The following is a 10,643-nucleotide window of genomic DNA, read 5'->3' as shown; positions in this document are numbered from 1 at the left end:
TTGAAAGGTTATCTCAGATGGAGGAGCTAATGAAGAAAATCTTATCAGAAAAGGGCAAAGACGAATATGACTCGGGAGACGAGCTCGAGCATTTTTCCTCTAACATCGCAGCCAAGGCATACCCGCCGGGTTTCAGGATGCCCCATCTCTCAAAATTTGATGGAGACAGAGACCCGTCGGATCACTTGGGGATGTTCAACACCCTGATGATGGCTCATAATGTCGGACCGGAGCTGAGGTGCCTGATATTCCCTTCGACTCGGATCGGGCCATCCAAGCAATGGTTCAAGCAGTGCAAGAAGTAGTCGATCAGCTCGTGGAAGAATTTCTCTACTGACTTCAAGAGGGCATTCCAAGCCTCCCAGGCGCTCCGCGTCAAAGCGGATACCCTGGCCAACGTGAAGCAACAGCCCGAGGAATCTTTAAAAGCTTACTTGAGCAGATTTGCCAACATTGTGGCCCGAGCTAGGGACGCAGACGGAAGTTCTAGACTTATGGCTATGAGAACTGGAATCCTTGTTGGGGGCGGGCTGTGGAAAGAAATCCAAAGGAAAGGTGTCAAGACCGTGGATGAATTCTTAAGTAAGGCCCAGGAATGGATAAATTTGGAAGAAGCGAGAGCATCGGTTGCGGGAACCAGCCAAGTCCCCGATCAGCCCGTTGGAGCGGAAACGGATGTCATGAAAATGACTCAGACCGTTATCCAGAATAACCAAGGGGGTGAAGGCAAAAGAAAGGGAAACGGCGGGGGCGACCAGCACGGTCCAAAGAAGAGCAAACCCGTGGAAAAATTCAAACCGGTCTACGCGGTTTATACCGATCTCACAAACACTAGGGAACACATTTTTCCTAGCGAATTCTACCCGCCTTCCCTGGAAAAGGCCAAAGCCCTTGAAACATCAGAAGGCTAAGAGAGGCACTTCAAAATTCTATTGATTCCACAACGACATCGGTCTTAACACCGATGATTACAGGCATCTAAAAGATGAGATCGAGACAATCATCTGGGCTGGACCCTTGGCTCAGTATTCTCGGAATCGAGGCGCTCCGAATCAGCCAGCCAGGCAAAACATTTAGTCAGCTCCGGAAGCCCCAGGGAATCCGACTGGAGCCCACGTGGGACAGGACCTCCCTCCTCCAATAGTATGAGGCGAGATAACCACCATTTCTGGGGGGCCCCATCTGGCAGGCTCGAGCAGAGGTGCTCAGAAAAGATACATCAATGAATTAAAGTCTCATAACAAAATTGAATTTATCCCTGAGCAGCCCATACCCAAGCAACAATTATTGGAGAGACAGCCAATCAGTTTCACTAAAGAAGATGCCAGCCATGTCCAGTTCCCACATAACGATCCTCTAGTTATAACCTCCCAGCCCGCCAATAGGAGAGTCAGGAGGGTGCGAGTTGATAATGGAAGTTCTGTGAACTTGTTGTTTCAGTCCACGTTAGAAAAAATGGGGCTGTCGGTGACCGAACTGAAGGCCACTTCCATCATGTTGTATGGGTTATCTGGCGAAGGGTCGGAAGCGATAGGTACGATTGAATTGGTAATAACCTTGGGAGAGGGACCCCGAATTGTCTCCAAACTCCTCAAGTTCATGGTTATCGACTGTCCCACCACGTACAACGCAATTCTGGGTCGGCCTACATTGATGGCGTTTGAAGCCATAACTTCTATCCGCCACCTCGCAGTCAAATTCCCCTCCTCTACGGGGGTATGTACGGTTCGAGGTGATCAGCTCGCTGCCAGGGAACGCTATATCATTTCCATGAAGGGAAAATCACAACCCGGGCAACAGATGATGACCATTTAGGGCGGAGATGAGGAACCCCAGGAAAAGGGAACTAGCTCTGGGATAAAGGAATCTCAGCCGGTCGACGACGTAGGTACCAACCTGAGTAACGATATCGACCCTAGAATTGGCGAAGATAGGTCCAAGCTCCAGGCTATCGAAGAGCTTGAAGAGGTAAATATCGATCCTAAAGATCCTTCTGGGATCGTTAGACTCGGAAAAAACCTTAGTAATGAGAGAAAGGCGGTGCTACTGAAATTCCTACGAGAAAATCTAGACGTTTTCGCCTGGTCTCATGAAGACCTGGTGGGGATCAGACCGAGCATGATCATGCATACCCTCAGCTTAGACAAAAGCATGCCTGCGAAGTATTAGAAACAAAGACGTCTGGGTACGACCCGAGCTGCGGCCCTGGAAGAGGAAGTTGCTCAGCTTTTGAAATGCGATTTTATCCGCGAGGAAAAAATACTTGATCTGGTTCGCCAATCCTGTTCTGGTCCTGAAGCCCAACAAAAAATGGCAGACCTGTATCGACTTTTCTGACCTGAATAAAGCGTGTCCCAAGGATTGCTTCCCCCTGCCAAGGATTGACTAGTTGGTCGATGCCATGGCAGGGCACGAGCTCATGTCCTTCATGGATGCATACTCTGGGTACAACCAGATCGCTATGAATCCTACGGACCAGGAGCATACCAGCTTCATGACCCCAACCAATGTTTATTGTTACAAAGTCATGCCCTTCGGGCTGAAAAATGCTGGAGCTACATATCAGAGATTGGTCAACAAAATGTTTGTTAATCAGATCAGGAAAAACATGGAAGTGTATGTTGACGACATGTTGGTCAAGTCAAAAACTGTCGATGACCATGTTCCTGATCTAAGAGAATGTTTTGAAATCTTAAGGAAGTATGGTATGAGGCTGAATCCCCAAAAATGTACCTTCGAGGTTGCGCCAGGAAAATTCTTGGGCTTCATAGTCAACACCAGAGGGATAGAGGCGAACCTCAATAAAATTAGATCGCTACTCGAAATGCCATCACCCCAGTCACGAAAAGACGTCCAAATTCTAACAGGAAGGGTGGCAGCCCTTAATTGGTTCATTTCCAAATCAATCGACAAATGTTTGCCATTCTATAACTTGCTCCGGAGAAATAAAAAGTTTGAATGGACCGAAGAGTGCGAGCATGCCTTCCTCGACCTAAAAGCACATTTAGCCAAGCCGCCCGTGTTATCTAAACCGACAGCAGGAGAACCTCTTTTTCTTTACCTAGCTGTCACGGAAAATGCAGCTAGCGCCGTGCTAGTCCAGGAAGAGGACTGGTCTCAGAAGCCATTCTATTATATTAGCAAAAGGCTCCTCGGAGCCAAATCTCGATATCCGTTGATGGAGAAAATGGCGTTCTGCCTTATCACGACCTCCAGAAAAGCTTAGGTCAAATTTCCAGTCCCATTCAATCCATGTCATAACCAATCAACCTTTAAGGCAGGTACTGCAGAAACCTGAGGCATCGGGACGTCTTTTGAAGTAGGCTATCGAGCTCAACCAATTCGAGATACTATACGTGCCATGAACTGCGATCAAAAGCCAAGCTCTGGCTGATTTCGTGGCAGAGTGCACTGGATTCCAAGAGGAACCGGTGGAAGAACCGGTGCAGGCCTTGTGGAAAATCTTTGTGGATGGTTCATCTAATGAGAGCGGGTCCGGAGCTGGAATCATTTTGATATCCCCAGAGGGGCATCATTTCCACTCCGCTTTATGATTCGGATTCGAAGCGTCCAACAACGAGGCCGAGTACGAAGCTTTATTGGCTGGGCTGAGGGTGGCCAGGGAGCTGAAGGCCAGGGCCATCCAGTGCTATAACGATTCCCAGCTCATGGTAAACAAGGTATCGGGGGAATACCAAGTGCGGGGAACCAAGATGGAGGCCTACCTAGCCAAGGTAAAGAAGGAGTTGTTCGCTTTTGAGTATAGCCTAGTCGAATAGATCCCTCGGGAGCAGAACGCCAATGTTGATGCCCTAGCAAAGCTGGCCACCTCCAAGGAAGCCGAAACCTTGAGCCTGGTACCTTTGGAGTTCCTAGAGAGACCAAGTGTGGCATATAATACAGGATAGATCGAAATGATCGATGCCAGGCCCACCTGGATGACTCCCATAGTCGAATATCTTACCACAGGGAAGTTACCCAAAGAGCAAAAGGACGCAAGAAAGATACTCTACCAAGCTCCAAGGTATATAGTCATAGACGGAACGTTGTATCGGCGTGGCCTCTCTCTGCCTCTTTTGCAATGTGTTTTTCCATAGGAGGCTAGAACCATTTTGCGGGAGGTGCATGAAGGTTTTTGTGGAGAACACGCTGGGGGGAAAAGCCTAGCCTTGAAGATATTGAGGCAAGGATATTATTGGCCCACCCTGTCAAAGGACTCGATCTCTTACGTCCAAATGTGTGACAAGTGCCAGCGGTTCGCCCCGATCGCCCGAGCTCCGCCCATCGAGCTGAAGATGATCTTGTCCCCATGGCTGTTTGCGGTCTGGGGGATTGACTTAGTTGGTGCCCTACCCACGGGAAAAGGAGGAGTTCGCTATGCGGTAGTATCCATTGACTACTTCACGAAGTGGGCATAAGCGGAGCCCCTGGCGACAATAACATCAAAGAGAGTCCTCAATTTTGTGGCTAAGAATATTGTCTGCCAGTTCGGATTGCTGAAGAAGATCGTGTCGGATAACGGAACCTAGTTCGATAGCGACCTATTCACCGAATTTTGTGGTAGACATGGCATAAGTAAAAGTTTTTCCTTCGTGGCCTACCCCCAGGCTAATGGGCAGCTCAAGGCTGTGAACAAGACGCTCAAGGCGAGTCTTAAGAAGAAACTGGACGAAGCCAAGGGGGTTTGGCCCGAGCAACTCCCACAGGTTCTGTGGGCCTACCGGACTTGCACCGAACCTCGATGGGGCACACCCCTTTTTCCATGACCTTCGGGAGCGAGGCCGTCCTTCCTGTCGAAACAAAGATAACCTCGCATAGGGTCCAAGCCTTCAGCCAGGAGTAGAATGACAAATTGCTCAGCGCGTCCCTCGACCTAATTGATGAAAAGCGAGAAGATTCACAGCTGCACCTCGCACATTATCAGAAAAAGATCACTCGTTATTTTAAATCAAAGGTCAAAAGGTGTGCTTTTGGGTTAGGAGACCTGGTGCTTCGAAGGGTGTTTTTAGCGGGCAAGGACCCCAAAGATGGTTCTTTAGGCCCGAGCTGGGAAGGGCCCTATCAGATCATCGAAATCGTACAAGAAGGTACCTTCACATTAGCCCGGCTTAATGGAGAAAGGGGGTCACGAACATGGAATGATGTAAGATTTGCGTAAAAAAGCCAATTAGCTATATAAAATATATATAACGATTTTTTATTTCATTTAAGTCTGCATGATCTTGTTTGTGTAATTAGTTCAAGTAACCACGCAAGTCTACTTCCTGGTTACTTGGGGGGGCCGATCACTCAGCCAACCAGGTCTTAAAACTTAGAAGTTGGTTAAATTGATTAACCAGTGTTTTTTCTAAAAAGCACGAGGTATTGATAAAACTAATGCGAACTAAGTTTTTAAAATTAAATATCCTGGACACAACCAGGTCCTAAAAACTTAGAAGTTGGTTAAATTGATTAACCAGTGTTTTTTCTAAAGAGCATGAGGTATCGATAAAACTAACGTGAACTAACTTTTTAAAATTAAATATCCTGGACACAACTAGGTCCTAAAACTTAGAAGTTGGTTAAATTGATTAACCAATGTTTTTTTCTAAAAAGCACGAGGATTCAATAAAACTAACGCGAACTAAGTTTTTAAAATTAATTATCCTGGACACAACCAGGTCCTAAAAACTTAGAAGTTGGTTAAATTGATTAACCAATATTTTTTCTAAAAAGCACGAGGTATCGATAAAACTAACGCGAACTAAGTTTTTAAAATTAAATATCCTGGACACAACCATGTCCTAAAAACTAAGAAGTTGGTTAAATTGATTAACAAGTATTTTTTTTCTAAAAAGCACGAGGTATCGATAAAACTAACGCGAACTAAGTTTTTAAAATTAAATATCCTGGACACAATCAGGTCCTAAAACTTAGAAGTTGGTTAAATTGATTAACTAGTGATTTCTCTAAAAAGTACGAGGTATCGATAAAACTAACGCGAACTAAGTTTTTAAGATTAAATATCCTAGGCACAACCAGGTCCAAAAACTTAGAAGTTGGTTAAAATTGAGTTGCAATGCTTTGCTATCTCAAAGAAAAATGGTCAATAAAACTAACACGAACTAAGTTTTTACCAAACACATCATAAAATATTAAAAAGAGATTGAAGTAAAACTCGAGATAACTGAAATCAATAAATTGTTTCGAGGAAAAAAAACCTCGTGCTGAATATTTACAGACAAAAGTAAATAGAGATCAAAATACAAAAAAAAAAAAAAATTTAAGCCCCCCAGGCCGCTCCAAGGACGTCACCTCCTCAACCTCCTGCTCGCCGGCAGCAGAGGTCTCCCCGGTCTCAGTCACCGCCTGTAGCTCCTGTTGCAGCCGAGCTTTGAACTTCTCGAGGTAATGCCCCCATGCGTTGAAGGCCATGAAGGAGAAGTTGTCGTCCTGGTTGAAGGCCCAGCAGTGGTACAACATACTCTCTATGGAGGATGTGTACGCCTTCTTCTCCTACATAATGGCTGCCTCGACCTCCAGCAGTTTTGCCTTGTCCCCCTCGAGCTCGGCCTGAAGGGCTGCCGAGGCAGCTCTCACCTCCTGCTCGCCTACCTGGGCAGTGGTAAGGACAGCCTTCGCTGCCTGCTCGCTCACTTGGGCCGCCGCCAAAGCATCCCTGGCACTCTGCTCGTTCTGTTGAGAGGCGGCGAGAGCAACTTGAGCCGCGGCCAGCTTGGCCTTGATTTCCTCATTCCTGGACCTTGCCCAAGAGATGCTGCGATGAATAACCAAGACCGCCTACAAAAAGCAAAGAAGCAGTTAGATGCATACCCGAAAAATAAGATATATATATATAAAAAGTGAAGTCAGGAAAATTGCTTACTGTGAGGTTCATTCCCAAGGAAGATTCCATCACGTTCTTAGGGATCCTCTCCTCAATTTCCCTCATGTCGGTGGGTTTGGCCTTGTAATAGTGCTCCACCGAGTAGTTTGATGTCTCATAGACGGTCCCCCAAAAAGTGTCTGGGATCAGCTCCAGATCCTGGGGGTTGACGGGGATGCGAACTGTGGCAGCAGGGGCCACTGGAGCTTGGGGACCAACCGGTTCTACCAGTTCCCGAGTAGGAGGCGGAGGAAGACGAGGAAGAGTCGTAGTCAGGGATGCAGCGGATGGAGCTCCAGAGCCAGAGCTTTTCCACTTAGCCGGGGATTGAGAGACAGTCGCAGCCGGGGTGGCGTTTTCTTGGAAGTAGGCCGAAGCCTCTTGACAAGGGGGCCCTCAAGTGATTTCCCTCCTGGGAACATCGAGTGGATGTCCGGTTCCCCCCTTTGTGCCATCTCCTCGCCTGAAAAGAATAATGGAAAACACATTAAGGATGCATATACGTTCTTCAAAATAAAATTATTAACAATAGATATACGCGGAGTAGCAAAATTCCTACCCTCCGAGCTAGAGGAAGAGTCTATTTCCATGACCTCCGGCCTCGGAGCTGCTATAGGGGAAGGAGAATCTAACACAACCACTTCTTGGAATAAGGGAGGTGTCGGATCAGGTTCTACCTCGGAACTAGACTCCTCAACGTATTGCCTAAGTCCAGGGGAAACTATACCCTCTAGAAGGGAGGGCCACGACCTAAGATTGGTCCCATACTCCTCAAAAAAGGCCGACCTAAAAGACAACGTGTTGTCTACTAGTACGGTGCCCCTAGGACGGCCCGCGTCACCACACAACACTAACTGATCTACGCATTGGAGTAGGGTTATGTTACGGTCTGGATCAGTTCAATGGTGATGCACGAGCTGGTTTGGGTTAAACCTAACTAGCCTAAGGTCTGCGGTTGCCCTGTCTAGGTCCCGAAAGGGATAGGAGTTACCTTGGCCGGAGAGGCCGGCTGCTGCCCCTGACTGAGCTCGATCCAAGTCAGGATCCCGAACATCCTCTGGAGCTCGTCTCTTCTACACGAGCGGCACCTCGGGCTCCTCTTCCTGCTCATCGCCACCGTCGGCCGCGACATCGACCTTGGGAATAGTCGCTAGCACGCGGGCTGCTGGATGATTGGCCCGCATCCTCCTCAAGGCCAGAGTTTGGCCTGCAAAGATCAACTTACACGCCAACATCGTGTCGTCTGACACGAGCTGGCAATAGTCCTTCTCACTGGGCGGAAGCCCCGCCAAGGTATCATATTGGCTACTAAGGGTCACGGACTTGGCCGTTCTCGTAAAAATGGCTGCATGATGATGCTCCAATCAGTATACATGCAAAAAGAAAAAGAATTTTTTTTTTTACGCTAGCTGAAGATAGAAGGCTTACGAGGATGGTTGACGTAGTGGTACTCGCAATTGCGAAACCCATTTGACATAAAGAATTGATCTTTGAAGTTGTTGGGATGGCTGGGAAGTTCAATCACCGCGGACGAGTTCAGGAAGCGGGACAGGTAGTAGAACCCATCACCTCGTCCCTTTTGATCCGGGCTGGCTTTAAGGTAGAAGAAGTAGAGGATGTCCGCTGGGGTAGGGACTTCCCACTCATGCCTCAGGAAGAGATACCTAAGCCCCACCAATAGACGGTAAGAATTCGGAGGCAGATGAAATGGTGCCAACTTTACGAGTTAAGAAAGTCGGCGAAGTACTGATTCAGAGGGAAGAAGGCCCCGGCCCTGAGATGCTCGTCGCTCCAGGCGGCAAAATCTTCATCAAGGGGCGTGCAGCTCCTCTCACCCTCGAAAGGAGGTCGGGCGATAAGAGCGCCAGTCCCAATCAATGTTGTGGGATATCAGTATCTTGTTAACCCTCCCTTGAGTAGTGATCTTCGAGACTATCCTCTCCGCCTCAAAGAAAGCATCTGGTCCAACCTCGATCTCCTTCTCCACCGTGGGACCAAACTGAGGGATGTGAGACTCCACTGCGACCTCCTTCCCTCTGCTGGATTGCTGGGACGACGAGCCGGCCGCACTTTTCTTGGACACATTCTTTTTGGGCCCCATCTGATCGCCTAGTTAACAAGAACGAGAAAAAACTTAGTAGGCGACCTAAAAGTTAAGAAAGGACAAGCAGCGCGAGAATAAGAGTTTTTCATACGCGAGCTAAGGAAATCTCAGCCCGTAGGGTGTGATGCCACCCGCTGCCATAACTACGGGCCCAAGTTTCCAACAGATCCTTGATATCCAGGGATCCTTATGTCCGGAGGGTCAGATTATTACTTGCCTTGGAGGAGAGGTTTTGAGAGGAAAACCACCTAGGAAGCGTGACCCCTAAGCTACCCAGTTTTGCACCCTAAAAACCTCTCACCTTCCATATTCTGAATGGGTGTTTCCTAAATTTACCCAGAAATTACCTAGTTATGAACATCGCATTCCTAGACATGTTTTTAAATATAATCAATATGCCTAGAATCAGAACCTATGCACCAAAAACCAGCCAAAAACAACCTATTGTTTACAACTATGAGAAGTAGGTTTGCATAACAAAGAAACGAGGAAATCAAAACATACAACGGACAGGGAACTTACAGTGTATATTCCGAATGAAAGTTGCAGGCAGTGTAGGAGTAAGAATCCTATTGGAATCCTTAAGGCTGGACTTTTGAAAGGCTCTTGTGGCAAGAATGTAAGGATTTCTGGGACTATGAGCAGGAGAAGAAGAGCTTCTAAAACTCAAAAGAGAGAAAATAAAGGAAAATTTTCAAATGAAGGGTGACTAGTACTGAAGACTGCCAACCTTATATATACGTAAGAGGCATAAGGAAACGATGACCGTCCGATCAAATTAATGCGAGATATGAGGGTCATAACTCGAGAGACGAAACGACGGCAAAAAGGTGGCTAGGCCATTTAATACAATCCTTGGAATCTGAACAGACGCCAACCACGGCGTTTCACGTGTCCAATACCCAAGTGGTGGGCCGGACATGGGGAGTCGAAAAGGAAGTTTAAAAGCCCCCACTGTGAAGATCAAAGATGACGTCATAGGTCACGAGCAGGGGCTTGGGGGTCAAATGTACGCCCTGAATATCCGCACGTACTTTGCCGAGCTAGGAAAGGGCCGTAACCGACCTGCCACGTGACCACCATTAATCTGGAGCTGTTTGGTACGGTCCCCTAACCAAATAGCTTGAGCTGATGGATGGTTTATCTGCTTAGAACTTGGAGCCATTGTGTCGACATAGTATAGCAGTCACGAGCTAGCACCACATTAAGCTCGTGGCACATCAGAAGCCTAGCGTACCACCGGATCTTTATAAAGTCAGCCACGCAATATAAACGTGTGTATACCAGACATCACGTGTCTGTTCTATTCCTGAATTCTTGGATACACAATATAAACGTGCGTGATCAAACATCCCACACCTGATTTGGGCCATGCGGCCCATTACCCATCTTTACCTATTGATTAGACCACACTTCACTGTAAGGGTTAGGAATTAATCATCGGTGTCACATAAATGACATGATGGATGAAGAGGTCACGGGATGACCCCAATACCTACTCAGAGATCAATCTCTTATAAATACAAAAACCCTGGATAGTGCAAGGGGTTGGATTCTTCTTGTAATGCAAATACTCTCTAAGAAACAATGAGGATAGATCAATAATATTGACTGGTGGACTAGGGGGATTCTAACCTCCGAACCACCTAAAAAAAGGAGTGACCATCTTTCTTT

Source organism: Humulus lupulus, chromosome 4 (assembly GCF_963169125.1).
Source record: "Humulus lupulus chromosome 4, drHumLupu1.1, whole genome shotgun sequence".
NCBI classification, from domain to species: domain Eukaryota; kingdom Viridiplantae; phylum Streptophyta; class Magnoliopsida; order Rosales; family Cannabaceae; genus Humulus; species Humulus lupulus.
This window is presented reverse-complemented; position numbering follows the sequence as displayed.